The sequence below is a fragment of the Camelus ferus genome, chromosome 6, assembly GCF_009834535.1.
Source record: "Camelus ferus isolate YT-003-E chromosome 6, BCGSAC_Cfer_1.0, whole genome shotgun sequence".
NCBI classification, from domain to species: Eukaryota; Metazoa; Chordata; class Mammalia; order Artiodactyla; family Camelidae; genus Camelus; species Camelus ferus.
This window is the reverse complement of record NC_045701.1, coordinates 10,925,269-10,948,870: the sequence shown is the minus strand read 5'-3', so window position 1 is coordinate 10,948,870 and position 23,602 is coordinate 10,925,269. Positions and strand designations below refer to the sequence as shown.

The 23,602-nt window shown below is 43.4% G+C and overlaps 1 protein-coding gene and 1 pseudogene across 1 annotated transcript in view; one reads left to right on the top strand and one right to left on the bottom strand.

The window, feature by feature from the left end:
* MNS1 (meiosis specific nuclear structural 1) overlaps window positions 1-23,602 on the bottom strand; it is a 216,791-nt gene that overhangs the window by 187,635 nt on the left and 5,554 nt on the right. Inside the window, exons 2-5 of the mRNA XM_032481122.1 lie at window positions 15,808-15,937; window positions 9,849-10,042; window positions 8,575-8,692; window positions 8,068-8,171 (exon numbers count right to left, since the gene is read on the bottom strand). The gene's annotated coding sequence lies outside the window, so the exon portion shown is untranslated. The remainder of the gene's footprint in view (window positions 1-8,067; window positions 8,172-8,574; window positions 8,693-9,848; window positions 10,043-15,807; window positions 15,938-23,602) is intronic.
* On the top strand, window positions 16,138-18,621 carry LOC116664036 (annotated as a pseudogene).

Here is a 23,602-nt window from a genome sequence, read left to right as displayed (position 1 = left end):
ATGCACTGAATTGTATCCTTAAAATGGTTAAGATGGTAAATTCTATGTTATGTTTATTTTACAACAGTGAAAAAAAAAATGGGTGCAGGTAAAGGAACCTCACTAGACAGATAGTCGATTCAGGAGGTTAGGGGTAGACCCCTGGCATTTCTCTCTCACAATCTTCACAGTAAAAAGCCAAAATAAATTATTTGAGATTCCCTTAAATAAAAGGACGTAGGCTGGAATAAGCAGTAGAGAAATTAAATGAAAATAATAAAATACTTAACTAATCCTTGATTACTTTCAAATTCTTTTTTTTGTGTGTTACCATATTTAATTTATTTTTAGTTTTACCACAACAAACACATGCATAGGGTCAAAACAACAAGATAGATTTATAATGTATAATATTTTCCCTCTGCCATCTTATTCTAGCCAAATTTTGCTCCCACACAATTTTTACCAAATGATTTTACTTCCTTGTGTTACATAAATGATCACTTTCAACTTCTAATGGACGCCAATCTTTCCTGATGCCTTCAGCAAAACCTTTCTTTTATATTTTAGAAATTATTCTCACCTGTAGTAGGCAAGAGACCAAAGCCTTTACCAAAATAGTTATAATTTCAGAGAAAAGCAATAGTTTTCACTTTAACTTCCCTTTTTTCTCTATTCCATTTTTTCGACTACTGCAGCTTGATTTTCTTGTGTTTCCTTTTAAGGAAATAAAGCTTAACTCTTCAAACTTTCCTAAAGTTTGATGTCTAGAAACAGATTCACAGTATTTTTTATTCAGGCTGGGTTTATACCGGTAACTAACTTTCTTTCAATAAGAGAAACTATATTACTGGTAAGCACATTGCCCTTGGAGTCACTGTCTCCACTTCCAGCATCTCATAACAGATGTGTCAAGTGGATGCTTGTCAGGAATAATGGAAATTTTGCCAAAAAACCAAAGAGATGTGGTCCCAACTCTAAGGAGGCATAGAGTTAAATTCATTCAGACTCATGAATGCAAAGTAGAAAAATAAAACACATTTTCAATAGATTTTTGAAAGATAGTTGCCTGTTAACCTTTTTAATCTACTTTTTACCTCCATTCAGAACACCCACCTACTACATAATTGGGTCACAGTGAGCATTCAATAAATATTTATTGAATGAATAAATATGGAGCATATTCAACTAGAAAAAGCAATGTGATATGTAAGAAACACTTCCCTTAAACATAAAAATCAACAAACATAACATAGGAGCTTAAAATTTTCAAATAAAATGCCTAGAATATGGAAGAAGAATGCTAGAAATGTATTAGGTTTCACAGAGACCCATTCCTCCTGTCCAGTTAATACTATCTTAGTGGAGCAGAGCCTAAGTTGGCTACTAGATCAAAATTTGAAATTCTGTTCATTTTTTTTGACAACCAAGTGAACTATTACTTGTAAAATTCATACTTTCTTGTGGGAAAAAAAAACAGTTGTTTTAGTCTGGCGAGTCCACATCTTGTTCTGCTCAGCTAGGGAAGGCTTTCCAGGGTAGAAAAGTCCAATTGGTTGACTTGTATAATTTGTATCAATAGAAGAAATTTGTGATCAATAGAAAATTGTATAATTTGTGATCAATAGAAAAAAACTATTCCAGGACGTTCATTGACAGCAACAGCCACTCCTGACTTAACGTTTAAAACTACCTTTGCTACCAATGAGTTGTCTAATCCAGCTCCCACAGCCCCTAACTTTAAAGAGGAAATCTACCCTCCACTTTCAACTCTGCGTGGAAACTTCTTTGTTGCTATTTTATTTACTTAATTGTACACAGTCAAAGAATGATCAGCTCAGCCAAAGCTAGCCCCTCTCTTTGTCCCAGAAATTGTTCAAGTGACTCTTAACCTAATCTTATGCCTGTGTACTCACTCGTAGCAAATAATGGTACCTAACATTGACTGGTTGTACTGGGTATCATCAGCACTTCACCTATATTGTCTAATGGTTTTAACAACTCTAGGAGTGGGCACTGTGGTCATCATTAGAGAGGAAGAAACTCAGGACCAGAGCAGATAGGATGCCTAGCAAAACACAATTACGAAATGATGAGCCCAGGATTTGTGATCATGTGCCAAGCCACTGGACGATATCGCCATCCAGACAAAACGCTCCCCAGCAATGAACTGAAACTGCAAGGAAGCTGGTGAGCTTCCCTCCTCATCCTCAGGTGCTGGGAGTAGAGCAGGGAGAGGGAGCTGGGCCCAAAAAACACCTGATAGCAGCTCCTAGGCCCCACCACAATATCAGAATTCCAAACAAGTAGACCATCTCTAACAAGAATCTATAAAAAGAGAGAGAGAGAAAAAAAGAATCTATAATTTGCTTAACGTTTGCTTGGGCATGTGTCGAATTTACTAAGCGTATCCTCTTTGTCCTTCCATGTCCATGTTTTTGCAGAGATGAACAGGGTATAACTTGGTCTTATTTCAGAGACTAAATTTGCCAGATTGAAAACCCACAGTAGAAAGAGGGTGCTTTTGTCTTTGTCCACAGGCTGGTCCTGCACCATGAAGCCTACAATCATGGGTCCTTAGTGCCTCACTTACACCGTGAGAATCATCTTGTTTCCCTCATGTGGGCCATCTCAGTTTTATTTCCCACCTCCAAGCCACAGAGCACATTAATTCTCAATTATGCTTACTCAGGGCCCCAATCTGCAGTCCTCACACAGACAAAAGTATAATGGGAAGCCTGAATAATTAGTTCCTCCGACATCAACAAGGCTGAGGGATTTATTTTGTTTGTTTGTTTGTTTGTTTATTGATTTATTTTAAAGAAAACTCCTGGGACTTGGATTCAAATGAATCTGCAGGATTAATGAGAGTCAAATCTTATCTTTCTGATCAGCCAGACTGGCCACTGCACATGGCCAAGAAACAATCCGAGGATGTCACAAAGTGTTCAGTAAGAATGACAACAGCATCAAAAAACACCACTCTTATCTGCATATAAATACAGCACACATTAGGGACAGAAAAGTTAAAGTATTTCAGAAGCACAGCATTAACAAGAAAAGATTCCTCAGTAGCAAAGCCAACTCAGTGGAGATTCTCAGTACATCATTAATCCAACTGCCTTGCAATAGATACTCAGCATAATGTTAGCAACCAAAAAGTGACATCAACATGAAAACACTGGATGTAACGGATGCTGTGTTGTGTTGCTCAGATCTGTCTTCCTGTCTGAGGACTTCTTTGCGGTTACATGCTGGGAGTGCTGTCACTAGACAACCCTCAGCTGTCAGTCCTCTCCAGAAATTTCCCTCTGTCCCCTGGGATCAGCTTGCATCCAATATCTGGCTGATGTGGGAGTACAAGAGCCTAGCCTCCTCACTGCAAGGGGAGTCGGCCCTAAAGGGCCACCCCAGCTCTTCTGAAGAGCTCCCAGGGGCTGAGCTGAGACCTCGGTGGAGACCACTCTGAGCTCAGCTCTTCCCTCTGCCCAGTCCTGCTCCTTCTCGTCGACTAACATTGATCCAAGAGCACTCCCTGCTCACTTCTGCGTGCTCACTTCTGTCTCTGAGTCTGCTTCTCAGGGGACCCCAAATTTGAATACTAGGGAAATTAAGTTCTTTGTTTCTAACATGTTATTAAAATATAAGTGTTACCTTATAACAAGGAAATATGTTTTTAACTAGCATTTAATAGGACTATAACATATTGTTCAGGCATTATTAAATCACTATTTTCCTCGGGATATAGGTAGGGCTGGTTGATTTACTGTGATAGAAAGCCAAGCAAGAGGGAGACGAGCATTGGAGGCAGACTACCAAGCTGTCAAGAGCCCCTACTCAGGAAATTATACTGGGGGCTGGGAAATAGAAAGGAAGTACACAGGGGAGAGGTATTAGGAGGGTGCTAGTCCTACTGGAATCCACACAGAAAGCTTCTGTAAGACCGCCAGCCACACAGCTTTCTATAGGCCTGATGCCTTCCCTCCGAGAATGCTGTCAAAGGCATTGAGGCATGGTGAAGGAATTCAGTGTGACAGTCATCAGCCTCCCCTCTGTTCTTAGTCTCTTCTGCTCTTGGCCTGATCTCTTAGAAAATCTTTCTTCCCTAAGTTTTTTTATTAGCCAATAGACACATGGTGAAGGCATTTGGATTATAGTAGAGAATTTAAGACAAGGTGAAAACCTTCTACCCCAGAGGCATATATCTCAGTTGCCAATGGAAGAGTTTCAGACACCAGGACTAGAGGAAGAGAGGAAGCAGGCAGCCCGCCCAGAGGCTAAGTCAGATACTCTCCAAAAACACCTTTGACAGAGTCTTTAATTAACCATGCCTTGTGCTGAGATTATTCATCTACCTCACAGGGACACATTGATGGTACAGTCTGCTTCACTATCAGTTTAAATTTTGGCTCTGGATTTAACAATTCATTCAACAGATAATTGTTGAGAACCTATCAGGTGCCAGAGTTCCAGCAGTAAACAAAACAGACTTCTATTGTGGGGGAAGGGGACAGAAATAAACCAATACTATAATTTCAGATAACAATAAGAGCTAAGAAGAGAATAAAGCAAGGTTAACATAGAGGACCACTGAGGGAGGGGTGGTGACCTCCTTAGCTGTGAGGGGCTAGGCCAGCGGAGACTTTTCTGAAAAGGCAGCCTGTGAGCAGAGGTCTGAATGGTAAGCATCAAACCATGCAAAGATCTAGGCCAAGAGCATCCAAGGCAAAGGCTATATTCCACAAACAGGGGTATAGCAGGAACAGAGCAAAGGAAGGGGAGAGTGAGGGAGGGCTTGGAGAGTAGGAAGGGCCGGATCATGAAGAAGCTTGAAGGCCAGACTAAAAAGAGTCTGGATTTTGCTCTAAAGGTAGTAGGAAGCCACTGGACAGATTTTTAAAGAAGAAGAAATAAGGACATGATGTAATTTTTTGAAGAGCCCTCCAAGGGCATATGAAGAGGGTACAGCAGCAAGCATGAAGCCAGGGAGAGCAGTTAGGAGGCCACGTCTGTGGAGCAGTGAGGTTGAGAATGGTGATGGTGGAGGTGATGGGGAGTCGTTGGGTCTAGGAAGTATTTTAGAAATAAAACTAATGCAACTTATGATGGACTAATGTGGAGAGTGACAAAAATATTTACTCAAAGATAACTCCCAGTCCATCTTTGCCAGCACAACTGGACGAACGATTTGAATACTGATGCAATCAACTGGGGTTGGGGATACTGGGGAGGAACAGATTTGGAGGCTAGGAAAAATCAAGAGTCCTATTCGGACCTGTTAAATTTGAGATGTCTATATCCCAGGGGAGATCTTGAGGAAACAGTAGTATATACAAGTCTATTATTCAAAGGAGAAGTTGGGGCTAGAAGCCTAGATCTAAAGTCAACATGATAAGGATGTTCTTGAAACCCAAGGGACTAGGGATAGAGCCAGAGATAGGAAAAGACTTAGGACTAAGCTCTGAGGAATGCTAATATTTGGAACAAGAGTTCATGACACTGGAATCACCAGGAGAGCTTTAAATAAATATTGAACTTGGACCCATCCCTGGAAGATTCTGATTTCATTGGTCTGGGGTGCAGCTAGATGATCAAGAGATTTAAAAGCCCCCGGTAGTTTCAATGTGCATCTAAGGTTGGGAACCATTGATTTAAATATTGGAAATAGGAGTATAAGTCAGAACGACTAGAACGAAAGGGGCCATTGTTAAGGTAGGAAGGAAACCAGGAGAGTAACATCGTGAAATTTATGTGAAGGGGATGTTCCAAGAATGAAATGGTCAACTGTGTCAAGTGCTGATGAGAAGTAAAGTCCAAGAAGGAAGACAGGGCCAGGGTGGGGTGACCTCAACGTGCAAAGTTGTGGTGGGGTTCTGGGGACAAAGGCCTGCCCAGCATGGGTTAGAGGGACTGGAGGGTGAGGAAGCAGAGACAGCTGCCGTCTCCTGTGTCCCCTCTGCACCAGGACCAGGACCACCCAAGTCCTGGGCTCAGACCCAGAGACTCTGGCCGCCTCTTGTCCAGCAGCTGGGATCTCCAGTGCCCCTCACGTAACACCATCTAAATGACTTGCCCATAAAGCCAGTCAACACTGACTCCACCAACTCATTTAATACCTGCTGAGCACTTGGATGTGCTCGTCATTGTGAGGCAGTGGGGATAGAAAATCCAGTAAGATACATTTCTTGCTCCCATGAAATTTTCAATCCATTGAGGAAGACAGTCACAAAGAATTACAACAAAACAGTCATCTTGATTCTACATCTACAACATCCACCTACTTTCCATGCCCATTCCCACTAACCTAGTTCAGGCCTTGAAAATGAATAATGGTGTCCTGACCAGTCTCCCTGTGTCCAGCCTCTCCCTTCTTGTTCATCTAGTTTAACCCCTGCTACCAAATTCCTTTTCCTAAAGCACAGCTCTGTCCATGTCATTCATTAATTGTGGAAACATTAATTTAGCACCTACTAAATACAAAAAGAAACACAGTCCTCTCTCCTGTGATGCTGGGGTCAACTTCTGGTTCCAAAAGCCTGATTGTGTAATCTCATTCAGAGGTAACCACAGCAGTTACCCAGTCCATGCATGAATCTCCTTTATGAATCCCTATAATTCATAAGTGGATAGCTGGATAAAAACATTTCCAGTTGGTACTTAAACTTCCAAGGATGGAGAATTCACTTTTGAAAACAAGTTCAATACACGTTCAAGGAGTTGGAAACGTGTATAAGTTCCTCCTTCATAGTGCTTCCTGCTTAGCAGTTAGAGTGAAAACTTCCTCGCTGGCATTCAGGTCTGCTCTAATTTGACCCTGAGGCATTCCCGTCTTAGCATCTAACATTCTCCTTGATGTTTCCTTCCCAGAACATGTTTTCATATCACAAAACTTTCCCTCTATTCCCTCATATCCAAGTCCTTCAAGACGGGGCTCAAGCACCATGTTCTCCATAAAACCACCCTGAGTCTCTCAGCACACCCAGCATCTCCCTCACCTGAGACCCCTGAAACATTTTCCCCTACCTTGTGCTTTCCCAGCTTTGCTGACTGGGGCACATGTCCTGTTTTCCATGCCTCACTGAGAGGTCCATGAGACCTGGGTCCCTCTCTCGGGCACCTCTGTCTCCCACCCAGTGCCCAGCACGGTGACTTGAAAGTTTCCTTAGACACCTGTGGAATGACCACAGCAGCAATTCCCTGGATTTGTTTCCCATTTTGTGCAAGAAAGAAGCTATATTAGCTTTCCTACTGACTCTAATTTTCTGATTCTCAAATTTAAAGAAAGTATTAGACATTTATTGCATGCTTGAGATCGTGTTTTTCTCATTTCCAAGTAAAAGACACAGTTGTTAAGAGGGGGTGGATAAAGACAATAAACATGAAACAATTCTCCTATAAACAGATAATAATAAAATATTAGCTGTGAGCAACAGGAAAAAACAAAGGAGATCATGGAGGGAGGAGAAGGAGGAGATGTCAGTGGTCAAGAGTCGCTATGGAAAGTTAGGAGAAAGAGAAGTTCGTTGAACCTGGCTTTGAATCTTCATATAAAGAGTTCTGGGCATTTTAAGCCTGAAGCAAAGGCAGAGTCAGCAACACTAGAGGGAGCCATGGCCTGCAGTCTGGAGAGAAAGCTTCCCAGCTCAGTCAGCCTTGGGTTCAGAGATTCTAAAACATTTGCTTAAGATAATTTCTAAAATGAAAATTATTTTGAGTCTATTTTCAGTTTTCACTGCTGTTAAACCTCTTTTGAGGGAGTAAGTATAAAGTTCTCAATGTCTGCACATCTATGTCAACTTTGTCTGAGACTATCTCCTAAATCTTAACTGTCAGCTACTGGGATTTGGGGGTGGAAGTAAAGAAGGATCAGGCGAGACCCTACGCAGTGACCTCCCTGCTCACTCAGACTGGCCTGAAGCTGGGGTGGTCTGTGACCACGGGTTCCCAGGGTCAGGAGTCCAAAGGTTGCTGCTTACACGTTTAAATACGAGGCCTGCGGGGCGGACTGCTGCAAAGAGGCCACCCCTCTAGCCTTTTCATTCAGTCCGAGTCCACAGACAGCCCTAAGCAAGGCATGTTTAAAAGTACCTGGAAGTTCTGGGGCTGCAATGTGAGTTCAGTCTGGCCACCATCAGCACTGCCAGGGCCTGCCTGGTGGATGGACAGATGCAGAGACCGATGCCCCCATCCACCTGCAGGTGAGAAGAGTGAGGAGTAGTTGGAAGGTGGAAAAAGGAAATTGGGTGCAGCCCTGATGCACTACCTTACCTCAAACAGGGTGACATTAAACAGTGTCAAATCACATCTACCAAAGGAGTAGTGCTGGATCGTATATTTTCACCATATACAAATGCTTACTTACACTAAATTTTGGGATAGAGTAGCTTGAAAAATAAAAGATAAAAAGGATAGCATACCTCTAAGGCAGTAGTGACTTAAAGCTTGCTCAGGCTTAAGGGACAAGGGACCTCAGGGCCAAGAGGGAGGACACCCTAGAGTACCCTGGCTTGTAGGGTCTTCTCACACTGCCCACCCCGCTGTGCCACCAGACAGAAACCTAAACAATCAGAGGGCAGCAGGAGGGGAGGGCCTCACCAGCCACTGGAGTGCCCAGGAGGCACCCTTTCATCCAGATGCTACTTTCAGAACTCCTCTTGCTGTGGCCGTCTCCAGCTTGCCGTTAAGTCGAAGGCAGGAGGCTGAGGACCCAGACCTAGAGGGAAGAATGGAGAGGAAATTGTGCGTGCGGGCTGTGAAGAAGCAAGCCCATCACCAGCATCTCTCTGTTCTCCCTGCCCCATGCTGCTGTCCTGGCATCCGGATGTTTTCCCTGGTCCCCCTAAGTCCAAAGGGAATAAGGAAAGGGGGACAAGAGAAAGCAAGAAGATGGGGAGAGGAGCTTGTTTTGGCCCCTGGACATGCCCAGTGAGGGTGAGCTGGGCCAACAGAAGCACCAGTAAGGCCGAAGCTGCTAATCCTATGGGTGGGGAAGAACAGAATTGAGTCCCAGGGAGGTCAGGAAAGTGACCCTTCTGTGTAGGTGGGGGATGAGGGGATGGAGGTGTGGGAGTGGTAGTGTTGGGGGGTACAGAGCCAGCCTGAAGGCAAGGTGAGGGGGCAGGTGGGGGCCTTGGGGGCCTCTGGGGAGAGAGCTCAGAAGCTTCCTGCCTTGCCTGAGGCCTGAGTTCTTGCCTGAGCTCTGAGGCCACCTGAGGCAGGGCACAGGCAGAACGGGGAGTGGAGGGGGCAACGCTCTGCTCCATCTCTGGGGGCACAGTATGAACCCCAAGATAACCAGGGCCAGGCCCCAGGCAGAGAGCAGAAATGCTCACCACACGTGCGCAGACAGGAGGGGCCCAGCGGGGCCTTGGTCTAGCCTGCCGGTCTGGGACCCACCCCAGACAGCCAGAGCCCATCTCAGCTGCCAAAGGCAAGTTGGACCACAAGCTTCCTGCACTTGGCGAGGTGTGGAGGGAGGGAAGGGAGGGGAGTTAAAGTGAGACACAAGAGGAGAGAGACAGCCCTTCTTGTGCATGAGGTGCTGGGCCGCCCACATCAGGAGGTGCTCTGAGCTCTGACTCTGCTGGACAGAAGTGTCTTCCAGCAGCAAACCCTCAGGAGGCTCAGCGTGGTTGGGCGCCCCAGTCACAGTCATCCTAGCTGACTCCTGTGCTGCTTCTGAGTCGGAAGTGAAGCTTGGCGAAGGCCACATGCATTCACACGGAAGGCTCTTCCCCCGCTCCCACAGAGCAGATCCTTCCACATGGAGTGCCAGTGCCCCTTCCCCACAGAACCACCCTGAGTCCTTCAGCTGACCATCATCTGATCCAGCATCTCCCTCACCTGGGACCCCTCAGACTTATTTTTACCTTCCCCATGGGTTTTCTCCTTTGCTGACTGGGGAACATGTCCTGCTTTCCATGCCTCTGAGAGGTCCATGAGACCTGGAGCAATCTCTCGGGTGCCTCGGTCTCCTGCACAGTGCCCAGCACAGTGACTTGAAAGTTTCATTAGACACCTGTGGAATGACCACAGCGGCAGTTCCCTGGATCTGTGTGCCATTCTGGGAAAAGAGGAAGCTATATGAATGTTTCTCAAAGCTCTTATGTTCTGATTCCCAATTAGATTAAATATTCGACACTTGCTGCATGCCTGATACTGTCTCTCTCATTTCAGAGACGTGAAAGATACGAGTGTGATTTTGTCGTGGTAACTCAAATGTACAAGGAACAAGTAGATTATGAGGCTGAATATAATAAGACGTTAAATTGCACATCGTAAGAGCTCAACAGGAGAGAGAGAGATGCATATGGTCCAGTGAGGGCATGGAGAGCTAAAAGGGAGAGAATTAGTTGATGGTGAGGGCATCTGTACAGGTCGCCAGCCCCACAGATGTCGCAGCCTTGCCCTTGGTGCCTTGCCCATGAGGGCTCTTCACTGCTGCTGGTTCACCGGGGAAACCAGAGGCAAGTCAGGGGACCAGAGCAGCCCCTGGCAGAACAGGACACCATCTCCCTGGTCTTCTTGTTGATCTTCAGGCCTCCCAAGCAGAAGCTGCAGTCATTGTTAAGAAGGTCCAATCATCAGGACCTTTCTTGGGTTTCTGTTACTCAGACCTTGGGAAAACCAGGGTGGGGTGGCTGGGAGTCATCCTACTTTTCAGCTCAGTACAAGTGAGCTTTGCTATAACACTCTTCACAGAGACCTTACCCTGACCATCCAGGAGGGACGTTCCCAGCGTCTTGTGGGGCTTCCCATACCTTTACCCTTGCCCCGAGACATGGGGTATCTTTTGCACAGTTCCCACTGTCCAGGTATTGGGGAGTGATTCGGATGCTCAGCTGGTGGCCACATGAACACAACTGTCCTCAGCTCAGGCATCCAAGATGCCCCTAGACCACTGCCCTTCCACCGAGAGACAACAATTTCCTTCTCCAGAGTCTGGTCTGTGTCTGGTTTCCTGGGTAGGATGGCAAGTGGCACGCCCTCAGGGGTAGGCTTGCTGCCTTATCTGTCAAGATGAGTCAGGGCAGGAGCAGAGCTGCCTAGAAACCAGTCTTGGGCCCCAGTGTTGCTTTTTCATGCAGATTTAACAGTTGCTCTGAGATAACATGGTCTGTAAGTCCAACAAACAGGCACACACTAAGCTCAGAACACAGGCTGGCGTTGTCATGGTGCCATGCTTTATGGCTTCACAGAATTCCACTCTGTTTCCCACAACGGCCATCACTGCCCCTCCCTATGGGTATCTTTAGGTCTCCAGTGCCTAGCGCAGAGCCTGGCACGCAGCAGACATCCTATAATGATGCTGAATCCTGAGGGAGACACTTGGCAGATGAATGACATTAGCTAATGCAGCCTTAAAGGTATGGTATGACACAGTGATAAAGATAAATATGCTCTATCTCATTTTACAACAGTAAATCTGAAACCCCATCTTTCAGGAAAGCATTGTCTCCACCGTGAAGCCCACGTCAGTGATCCTGCTTATCGAATTCTGTTGAGCGAGTGTGGAAGGAACAGCTCTCTGTAATCTATTTACTTTAAGGAGCTCAGTCACGTGCTCAGCTCACAGGCCCGTTTATCAGGATGAAGGATGCTCTCTGGAGAGAGCAGACAGCAGGACAGGCCGGGCTCGGATGACAGTCTGCCCTGTGGAGATTGACTTTAATGAAGCACAGAATAAACAGGAAGATTAAGAGGGTGCAAAAATCAGTGACAAGTTTTTGAGTTCACCTCTCTGTAGGAAACAAAAGGTTCTCTGTACAGCTGAGTGCTGTCTCTGGGTTATAGATGGGGGCATCTGTTTGGTCACTAATGACCCCACACTATCTAAGTCAGCCTCTGTGCCAGGAAAGAAAAGTTTTCTCTTAATTTACAGACCCACTTCTGTGCAATTTAAATTTACCCACCATGTGATTTACTTTATAGTGAGTAGGAAGACTGAGGCTTTAATAAACGATTTGAGAAATTATTTAATAGGCTAAAATGTTAGTCTGATAAACAAAGACTAAATATGTTTCATATTGTTCTTGTATGTAGTCCTCCACTGTGTGATGAGAAATCATGCTCGTTCAGAGCTCATGACTCAAAGATACAGTCAGTCCTGTAGGGATGACTCACCTTATAGAAGGCCTACATTCTTGGAATAAAACAAAAATGAAAACTAGTCTTCCTCATTAAACAGGGCCATGTCCACAGGAACTTAATGGCATTCAGACATTTTACTGTATATTGCTTCAGTTTCTCATTTAATATATGATTTTTCCCCAATGAATAGAATGAAGTTACAAAACAGCCAGAGGACATAGTCTAAAATTCACACCCATCTTTTGAAGATGACAGTTTCATTTAGAGGATCTAAATAGGGATCTTATTTCGTTGTCATTTCTTTTTGAATACGTAGATCTTACTAAAGGTGGGAGCAGAATTTTGATTCATATAGCGTCTTCCTTATTCTTTCATTGAACTGTGAGAACTGGGGTGTGTGTGTGTGTGTGTGTGTGTGTGTGTGTGTGTGTGTGTGTGTACGTTAATATGTTCACGGGGCAGGATGCAGACATGCTGCGGTATTGTAGCCTTCCTACCAGTAGATGGCACTCTGGTTCAAATTGATATTCTAAGCTTTCAGTTGCCCAGCACGAACACTTCGAACACTTTGTGAGCAGTAATTGTGAGGAAGACAGTGTACCAGTCCACTGAGATGTATCCAAGGAAAATGTGCAGCAACACAACAGAAACTCAAAACAATTCTGGGCAAACTATTTTAGGAGAGTTGGCTTGTACAAGGATACAGGGGACAGTCCTAATAGAGTAATGGGAGGTGGGTAATAGTGCAGTGGTAGAATGCATGCTTAACATGCACAAAGTCCTGGGTTCTATCCCCAGTACCTCCATTAAAAAAAATAACAGGGTGATCAGAATGCCTGGAACTCGATGAGATTAGTTGAGAACTCCTTTATGGAAGAGTTTCCTTAAGCAGAGTGCTTGAATGCAGAGGAAGGGACATGAGGCAGCAAGAGGCAGGTGTTCAGGGTAGAAGTCAATCTACTTTAAGACACTTATCTGATGTAGGCTTAATGTTAATAGCTAAGCTTCATACAATGATAAGAAAGTGGTGGGGGCATGTAAGAGAGGGAGCAAGAAAAACACTCAGCTTTGCAAAAATAAACAAAAATAAAACACGGTCAGCCAAAATTAGGCCTTCCATCTGATTTTCACTTTTGATTATCACAGTAAATAAAATACAGATCAGCTAATTGAGCCAATATCTTTAATTTCTGGGTTTGTATAAGTGTTAGTACTTATATTTATATTTTACATTATATAATTCTGGAGATGGTGGAATTTGTAGCAATCAAATGTATACATTGCATATCCTACCTAAACATAGAATTCTGAACCATGTGTCTTCAGCCCTTCCAAGGAGCTATGCGTTAGACTTTAATTTTTCTTACCTTCGTTATTTCCTAATTTTCTGGCTTTCTCCTTTTGCAAATTTTTGTGTATTGTTTATTTGTTTTGCCTAAGTAAAGAGAGAAATGTATTTGTGGTTGGGATTTAGCCTGGATTTATTCTTAGAGCATTTGAAGCAAAAGAAGAATCTTAATTGGCATTATACTTTCTAATGCAGATTCAAAGTTAAAGCAGTAAGGAGATGTTTTAAATAATTCAACAGACACTACACCAAATGAACAGTTAGTTAAATCTCTTGAAGTTCTCAAATACAGTAAATCATTAATGGGAACTATGTTGCTTAATCTACAGAAAGTGTTTTCCATTCACCATATGTCACCAGGACTACCATTAAAATAGTAATTTATTATGAGGATGAGTCTTTAATACACAGTGCTGAACCCCCAGGTTCTGGAACCACTGACTAGGTCAGCATTTTGTGGTTTTAAGCAGTGGTGTGCCTTGAGTAAGAAAAAGAGGAGGTTCATTAATTCTTGATGCATTTTAAACACAGAAATATTGTACTTTATTTTTTCCTGGAACAGGGAAAACTACCATTACACGAATAGGTTAAACGCTCTGATTGGTTAGTTCTCCTCAAGATTGATAATGCCTCCTTTTCAATGTGAATGGATGTTCCCAACAAGCTGTCACTGGGACAGGGAGGATGTTTTTACATGGTCCCTGCTGTGGTCACTGTTCCGACCAACAGAAGCAGTCTGCAGGAGGACCAGGTAAGTTTAAGAGTGCAGTCTGTTGGGAAAGTAGAGGAAAGGTAGCTGTCGCGTGGGGGATCATGACACAAGCCTTGTGAGCCCACTGCTCTCCAACTCAGCCAGTCAGCCTCAGTCCATTTGAGATTCTTGGTTATGCCACTCTTGAACTGCAGGTTTGCTAGTTTTGATATTTGGAGAGTCCTTAGGCCATATTTCCTGAATGAGAAGATGCATGTCCTTTGAGGTAAGTCTGTGTGACTGGAAGGAGGGGTGGAGTTGCCTTAAGTGGGGTGAGTGGTACAAGGTTAACCGAGGGCAGCATTATGGAGGGCCCTGAGCACCCAGGACTTGGGTCTTTTAGAAACAAGTCTGGGATTGAGGCCCCACACACTATTCCTCTTAATTTAAAAAAGTATTTATTATTGTATTATTCAATTATTTTATTTTGGCTGGGGGGAGGTAATTAGGTTTATTTATCTTTAGAGGAGGTACTGGGGATATGAACCCAGGACCTCATGCACCCTAAGCATGTGCTCTACCACTTGAGCTATACCCTCCCCCCATACACACACTCTTACATTTAGCCCCAGTCGTTTTTGACACTTGCCAGGCAATTGCAACTTAAATTTTTTATTTCCAACCATAACCCATGAAAAGACTATTATAGGCCCTAAAATACTCATGCCATTGCTGCCGCATGTGCATGTTAGAATTTGAGGGCTTGCCTTCAGCTATACCTTAGCATAAAAGAAATCGCAGTAAAAATAATTGGCATAAAGCCATCAACTCACTCATTTGCTCTCTTTCACTGTAAGGCAATAAAGGAATTAAATGATGTCTCATTTGGCTTTATACATTTGCATACTTAGATGTTTGGATACTTCCTTACTAAGTAAATTGGGCCTGATCAGACAAGCCAGGAGTGGGTGAATACCTCAAATTTTCAAATGTATTCATTCTTTCCAACTGTGGATTGCAAGTAATATTTTTATTGACTATTATACTACATCAATGACATGTTGAATGAATGACACAGGTTAACAAAGCTGTATGCTGCTTGTGAAAAATAAATTATATACATGCTAGCGATATATACTATATTTTTGCAAATACACATATTCCAGTAATACACACACAGAGACACACACATACAAAAATTAGTGTATCACCATCTGTGAGTACAAATTAAGTCATTTTAACATTTAATGGACAAAATCCAATGGCCCTGAGCTCTTCTCCTGATTGATTATCCAGGCTTTTACAAAGTCCACTTCCCAAAATATTTCTGAGAAGCCCAGGGGAACTCATATGCATAAAAAAATTTAGTCTCAGGCCCGGTGACCCCATTAATGTATAACTCCTGTTTACATATCTTAATTTTGAGATTTGTTCACACAAAGCAAGAACTATGAAAAAAAAAAAAGTGGTTCCAATGTAATTACCTATTCCTGTCAACCACAGCATAGAGCTTCCTTGTTTTGTCCAGGAAGCAGCAGTTTGGAGGTGATAGCAAAGTGTTCTCTCTTCTCTGTATTCCCCCTCTCCCCACCCATCCAAGATGTCCCAAAGCTAAGCAGTTTGATGTCCAAGTGATCCAATTCACGACAGGTACACACGCACACACACACACACACTCACACATACATACAAACATTACCTTTCTCCAGGTTATAAGCCATCCATCCACAGGGCCTAAATTGGAGCAACTTTAATTCTACATCCACTGTGAGGAGGCATTCAGCCAAACCTTATCCATTTCCTTCCTTTCTTCTCCACTCTTCTTACAACTATAAATAAAATACATGTCTCTATTAGAATAAATTATCAGCATATTACATTCAAATTAGATACAGAGGGTGAAAAAAAATTCCCTGCCCCATCACCCAACTCATGTCCAATCTTGTTTCACTGACACTCACTCAATTCTGGATTAGGAAATTTGAAGTCCCAATGGCCAACTTTTCTTCAGATTTTTATAAAAATCAAATATAAAGAAGATTTGAACAAAATTAAGAAATTTAGTCTATTGTCTTTAAGAGAGAACATACTTCTTTTCAAGTACATATGAAACATTAATACAAATCAACTGTGTAATCACACACAGAGGAAACCACAATAAATTCCAAAGAATCAAATGATACGTATATAATAAAATAAGAAATTAGTAACAAGGAAAGAAAATTTTAAATGTACATGACTGGAAAGTAAAAAATATGTACCAAAACCCTTTGGTTAAAGAGGAAACTTAGAGTATTAAAAATGAACCAGTCAAGGACAAATGCGTAGAGCAAGGCGGCGGCGGGGCCGCGTGCTGGGAGGCGCCCCGGCCCGGCCCCTCGAGCCCCGGCCCCGCTGCTCTCCCAACGCTGCCACCGCCGCCGCAGGACCGGCCCAAGGCCGAGTGGGAGCCGGGGCCTGAGCCTGGGCTCGCGCCGGGCCTGGGTTCTCAGGAAAACGCAATGGTGGCCACGGACTTGGGCTCCCCATCCACCCCTGCTCCCCAAGAAGACCCTAATTGTCCCTGGACCCCTGGAGCAGGTGGCCAATCGGCTGAGCAGCCAAGTGGTTGCAGAGGTTCCTCATGGCAGCAAGCAGGAGCTGCCGGACCTCAAGGCCCAGAGCCTGACCACCTGCGACATCTGCGGTGCCTGCTTTGAGACCGCAAGGGCCTGTCCAGCCACGCGCGCCCCGACCTGCGGCAGCTGGGAGTCGGAGAGCAGCGGCACTCCCATCCACCTCCTCCACGGGCTTGTGAAGCAGAAGGGCCTGCCCGACACACCCCTTGGGCTGCCCCCGAGCCTGACTGAGAAGTCCAGCTCACCGAAGGAAGTGGTCGCTGGGGCCCCCAGACCCGGCCTGCTCGCCCTGGCCAAGCCCCTCGGTGCCCCTGCTGTCAGCAAGGCCATCAAGTCTCCTCCCGGCTTCTCAACCAAGGGCCTTGCCCACCCGCCCAGCTCCCCACTCCTCCAGAAGGCATCACTGGCCCCGGTGGGCACCCCTACCCACAAGAATCCTTAGAACAAGAGCCCCCAGCTACCCCTGAGCCCCCGGCCTGCTTCCCCAAAAGCACAGTGGCCCCAGTCTGAGGACGAGGGGCCCCTGAACCTCACCTCAGGCCCAGAGCCAGCCCGTGACATCCGCTGCAAGTTCTTCGAGAGCCGAAAGGGCCTGTGGAGCCACGCACGCTCGCACCTGCGGCAGATGGGCGTGACCGAGTGGTGCGCCAACCGCTCGCCCACCGACACACTGAGTGAGGGCATCAAGCACCGGCGCCAGAAGGCGGGCGCCTACCGCAGCTACACCGGGGCTGCCGTCCCTTCACCGAGGAGTTTCGCAGTGCCGGCCATGGCCGCTATGGCGACAAGCGGCCGCCCCTGGGGCTGGCACCCGGGGGCCCGGCCATGGTGGGCCGCAGTGCTGGGGTGAGCCAAGGCCCGAGGCTGGCCGGGCAGCTGACAGTGATGAGCAGCCTCCGGCAGCCAGCCCACCACGCACTATGAAGGCTGAGGAGCACCAGCGGCAGAACATCAAGTATGAGCGCCCGCAAGCCCGCCCTCCAGACCCCTCTGCGGGCCCGGGGCGGTGAGGAGGCCCATGACCTACAGCAGAAGCTGCAGGAGGTGCGGCAACCCCCGCCCCGGGTCCGGCCCATCCCCTCCCTGGTGCCCCGGCCCCCAAGGCATCACTCGTCAAGTACGCTGGCAACATCTACACACTCAAGTGCAGGCTCTGAGAGGTGGAATTCCAGGGGCCCCTCTCCATCCAGGAGGACTGGGTGCGGCACTTACAGCGGCACATCCTAGAGACGAATTTCCCCAAAGCGTACCCTCCACCTGAGGAGCCCCAGGCCCCACAGGCACAGACAACGCAGGCAGGGGCACCCTAACACAAAAGCATTCCGGATCCCCTCTTGTGCCACCTCTAGCTCCTCTTCCTCCTCAGTTTCCTCCTCTCTCTCTCCTCCCTCTTTCTTTTCCGTTTCCAAAGGAGCAAGCCAAAACCTCAAACCGGCACCCTTCAGGGGCCAGGCACACTACAGCCGGGGCACCTGAAGCCAGCTAGCCGCCCTTTCACTAGCCCGAGGACTCTGGGGCCACATAGGGCATCTTTCTTCAGCCCACCGGGTTCAGCAGAGGCAGCAGCCAGGTATCTGGTGGCAGCGGATCTGTTCACAGTGGAGGAAGGCCAGCGCTCTCCCATGTCTAGCAGCCAGGCAGGCCTATGTTCGCCATCTGTGGCCATTTGCAAAGCCCCAAGGTACCCTCCTGCCCTTGTGAATATCCTCTCACACACGCACGCGCACGCACCTCGTGAGACCCGGGAATCTGCCCCAGCCCTCCAGTTCCTGAGTCGAGCAACGACCACGTCATGCCACCCGCTACCAGGGCCTGGGAGCGCCCCACTGAGCCCACAATGCCACAGAAATCCTTGTTGGCCGGCGCCCCAAGAGGGGCCTTCCTAGCTGGGAAGAGCTCAGAGCTGACAGCTGCCTCCTGCCATGTCAAAGCTCCTCCAGAGCCTCGGGGGCTTCTTTTCATTGTTGCTTTCTATGTATAGCTCCCTAGACCTTTCACTTTTTTAAAAACGCGTTTTGCATAGAGAGTAAGGAACATGGATCTTTTCATTTTGCAATCCTGGGCCAGCTAGAAACCAGGAGCTGACTGACCTTTTAACTTTTTTCAGTGGCCACATTTTGGTTATCGATGTACCTAGAAGTATGTAAATTAGATTAAAGTTCTCTTCTGGAAAAAAAAAAAATATACCAGTCGAAATTTGTAGGACCCACTAAATCACTACTTAGAAGGAAATTTATAGATATAATAAACTCGTATTTATCAGAAAACAAGAAATATTTTAAACTAATAAGTTGAGTGCTTACATCAGGAAGTTGGAAAATGAACAACAGAGAAAGCCCAAAGAAATATGAAGGAAGGAAATAATAAATATAAGATGAAAATCAATAAAATACGGAACAACAGCAACACCAAAAACAGAGAAATTTAGCTAAAGACCTGATTTTTTTTTTTAAATAAGATCAGTGAAACAGACCAGCTTCTGGCAAGAATTAAAGGGGGAAAAAGTATGAGAGATAAACTGCAAATAAGCAAAATACAGAAAGAAATTAGAAATTTAAAATTATACTCACATATATACATATACCAATATATTTTGAAAACCTAGATAAAATGAACAAATGTCTGTAAAAGTCTATGAATGCCAAAAATTGACATAAGATGAAATTTAAAATTTGAATAGATTAAAACCACTAGTGAAATTGGAAAAATAAGTTAAGAATTCACCTTTCCATAAAAAGGATAAAGATCCCCTAGCTCAAGACTGTTTTAGAAGTAAAGTCTACCACATTTTGTAGAAATATATAATTCTACCATATGCAGGTTGTTACAGGAAGTAGAAAAAGAGAGAAAGTCAGTCAACTCACTTTATGAAGTCAGTGTAACCTGGATTCCAAAACAAAATGATGGTAGTAAAAGAAAATCATATCCATTTCATATATAAAAATGGATATAAAATCCTAAAAAAGAAAAGCTAATGGAAACCAGCAGTATTTTTTAAAATAATATACCATAATAAAACAGGATTTATCCTGGGAATGAAGAATGGTTTTATAACGGAAAATCTGTCCATGTAAATCACATTAATGAACTAGAAAGGAAAAAAAAAAACATACAACTATCTCATAGAAGTCTAAAAAGCATTTAGAAAAAGTAAACAACTATTTGTAATGTTTAAATATAAACTCTCATTTATAGCCCCTAAAATACTCATGCCATTGCTGCTGCATGCGCCTGCTAGAATTTGAGGGCTTGCCTTCAGCTATACCCTCTGGAACTTGTTAAAGGCACTGTATTGCTACCTGCAGCAAACCTCCTACTCACTACAGTAACACTAAATGTACCCATTTTAAAATCAGGAAGTAGGCAAGAAAACCACTGTCACTATTATTGTTCATTATAATTTTGGAAGTCTGGGCCAGTGCCATAACACAGAGAAAGAAGCAAGCAGTAAAAGTACGGAGAAGGAAGAGACTTTATTGTGTCATTTTTTGCTGACAGCATGATTCCCTACTTCGAAAACCCTCAAAGTCAACAACCTGTCAGAATAAGAGAGCTAGTGGTTTCATTACACTAACAAAAATTAAAGAGAAAATATAATTTAAAAAATGACACTATTCACAACAACAAAAAAGCTATATAATATCTAGGAATAAAATAATAAAGCATGCATAAAACTTGGATAGAGAAAAATCTAAAACTTTAAAGGGTATAAAAAAGACTCAATAAATGTAGAGATTTTTCATGTTAATGGATGAAATGACTTACTTGTTTTAAAAACATCAGTTGTCCCCCCAATTAACCCATAAATGCAAAGGAATCCTAATTTAAATTTCAGCAGCAATTTCTGAGGACCTTTCCAAACATTCCAAAATTTATATAGAAGAGTACAAATCCACAGATAACATCATCAATTTTGAAAAAGAAGGATGGGGTTGGGGGATATTTACCCCATTAGAAACAAGAGATATCATTTTTAAGAAAGCATTGTGCTAATGCTATAGAGATAGACAAATAGAACAATGGAAGAAAACAGAGCCCTCGAAAATAGACCCACAGATGTATGGGTACTTAATAAAAAAGGTTAACTTAATAAAAAAAAGTTTAAAAATAAATAAAATCTTTTTTTGTTTGAAGAAAAATAAATGAAAAAGGTGACATCTCATATTGGTGGGAATAAATTGATTCTTTAGTACTTGGAGTTGGGATAATTTCTCACTATTTGGAGAAAAACAAATCTAGATCCCTTCTTTACACCATACACAAAAGTGAACTTCAGGTCAAAGAGTGCTAAGTATAAAATATTAAAACTATATAACCAAAAGAGGAAAATGTAAAAGAGTGTTTTTGTCCACTTGGGGACTGAAGAGAACTTCTTCGGATAAGGCCTAAATAGTATATGTCATAAGCTAAGGAAAAGAAAACCTGATGGTTTTGACTTTATCAAAATTGAGTATTTCTGTTGGATGAAGAACATTATAGATAAAAATTAACAGGTGACACTATGAAAAAATAATTGCAATGATTAAAGAAGCCAATGTATTAATACCTAAATTCACAGGTACACTTGCAAATAAATAAGAAAAAGAAAGGAAACCCAGCAGAAAATCAGGGAAAGACTATAAATGAGCATTTAACATGCAGGGAAATCTGAACAGTTACCAGGTCATTGAAGAGATGTTCAACCATAGCAGTCAGAGAAAAAACTATGTTAAAATGAGTGCCTCTTGACATACTTGAGTTTGGTCAAAATGACAAAGTCAGAAAATGATATGTTGGCAATGATGAAGGGACATGGTAGTCTCGTGTTTAATTTATTGGGAGTGTAAACAGTATAGCTGTTCTGGAGAGCCATCTGCCAGTAACAGGTAAACCAAAGATTCATACAGCTCATACCTGCACCCTCAGGGTTGATTATATACCCTAAAGAAATTCCTACCCAGTTCAATAAGGGGACATATGAGAGGATGTTTATTGAGAATGTTTATTGTTTGTTCTAGAGGGCAGTGAACTTCTTGTCGAACTTTAGGGGAAAGGATCAGAAAATGTGAATAGATTCTGTGGGATATTACGCAGGAGTAGGAGGCAATAATTCAGGTATACATAGAGCCACGGGATAAATTTAAAAACACAATGTTGAATGCAAAAAACGTTACAACACAATATTGTTTGTGTGAAATTAAAAGCACATACGCAGACAGACAACCACTGACTAAAGAGGACACCCCACTTAACACCCAGTGCAGGTTCTTGACACCACGACACCAGTCAGACCCCCTATCAAGGGGGTAACAACCAGCACACACGGAGGAAAGACGTGGCCGCCATCCATACTGAAAACAGTCCTCACAACAAAAATATCAGGTGTGAGTAGTCTACACAGGGATGCAACCACACAAAAACAGCCCTTCAAGACCACAATACTCCTAAAACAGTACTTCAAGATGGCTGTTACTCCTAAATTCATAGAGTCAGAGAAATATATGTAAAACGAAGAAGCAGAGAAACAACTCCCAATTAAAAGAACAAGAGAAATACCCTGAAAGAACAAACAAGGAAACAGACTTCTCCAATCTACCAGATCTCAAGTTTGAAAAGGAGACAATAAAAAATACTGAAGGAACAAGAATGGCTATCAACAGAAATGCAGATCACTATAACAAGGAACTAGGAACAATAAAGAGAAATCAAGTAAAATTAGAAAACTCATTTGTTTAGACAAAAGCCAAGACAAAGGCAATAAATTAACAAACTAAAGAATGCAGAGGAATGAATAAGTGATCTGGAAGACAGAATAATGGAAATCACCCAATCAGAACAGCAGGCAGGAAGACAAGTTTTTAAAAATGAAAGCAATATAAGACACCTATGGGATAACATAAAGCATGCCAATCTGTGTGTAATAGGGAACCCAGAAAGAGGAAAAAGAGAAATGGGAATTGAAAATGTATTTGAAGAAATTATGGCTGAAAACTTCCCAAACTCAAACAGACCTACACCAGTACATAATTAAAATGGCAGAAGTTAAAGAGAAGATTCTAAACTCAGCAAGAGAAAAACAGAGTTAGCTACAAGGGAACCCCCATAAGGCATCCAGCTGATTTCTCAATAGAAATGTTGCAGGCCAGAAGGGAGTGGCAAGATACATTCAAAGTCCTGAAAGAGGAAAAACTATAACTAAGGATACTCTACCCAGCAAGACTCTCATTAAAATAGAAGAAGAGATAAAGAATTTCTCAGACGAGCAAAAACTAAAAGAATACAGTCATCTTAAACCTATACTAAAAGAAATATTAAAAGGTCTTCTCAAAATAGAGAAAAAGCAGGAATCAATAGAAAAGATAAAATCACAACTGGAAATGTGATGATAACTCCAATGAACAGTGATAGAAAAAAACATGATGTAAAAGAAGCTAAATCATAAAATGTGAGGGAGGGAAGTAAAAAAATGCAGATTTTTCCCCCTTCTTTTGTTCTTCAGATTGTGTTTGAGCCTGGGACCAGATGGCTTCACAACTGAAATCTACCAAACATACAAAGAACTTACACCAATTCTTCTCAAACTCTTCCAAAATATTGAATGGGACAGAACACTCCCAAATTCATTCTATGAAGCCACCATCACTGTGGTACCAAAACCAGACAAAGGCACTACCAAAAAAGAAAATCACAGGCCAATATCTTTGATGAACATAGATGTAAAAATCTCAACAAAATGTTAGGAAACCAAATCCAACAATATGTAAGAAAGAACATATACTATGTTCAAGTGGATTTATCCTAGGATCACAAGGATGGTTCAACATATGCAAATAAATCAATGTGACACACCACATCAACAAAAGAAAAGACAAAAACCACAAGATCATCTCAATAGAT